This window comes from Gadus morhua, unplaced genomic scaffold (assembly GCF_902167405.1).
Source record: "Gadus morhua unplaced genomic scaffold, gadMor3.0, whole genome shotgun sequence".
Classification (NCBI taxonomy): Eukaryota; Metazoa; Chordata; class Actinopteri; order Gadiformes; family Gadidae; genus Gadus; species Gadus morhua.
The window spans coordinates 195,015-195,301 of record NW_021963958.1 but is presented as its reverse complement, the minus strand read 5'-3'; positions in this window follow the sequence as shown (position 1 = coordinate 195,301).

The following is a 287-nucleotide window of genomic DNA, read 5'->3' as shown; positions in this document are numbered from 1 at the left end:
AGGTTACTGAGAGCCAGTAATGAGATCTCAGTAGCAAGTTATAATATCTTATTAAGATAATTAAGGACTTAAAAGCTGGAAACAAGTGAAATGCTCTCACCTAAAAACTGCCTAGTAAGAGTGTGTGTGTGTGTGTGTGTGTGTGTGTGTGTGTGTGTGTGTGTGTGTGTGTGTGTGTGTGTGTGTCTGTGTGTCTGTGTGTGTGTGGTTGTGTGTGTGTTCTCCACAGACGCCAGAAGAGGTCAAAGGTTACCAGTGCTCAGTCTGTAGAGCATCAAACAGAGCTG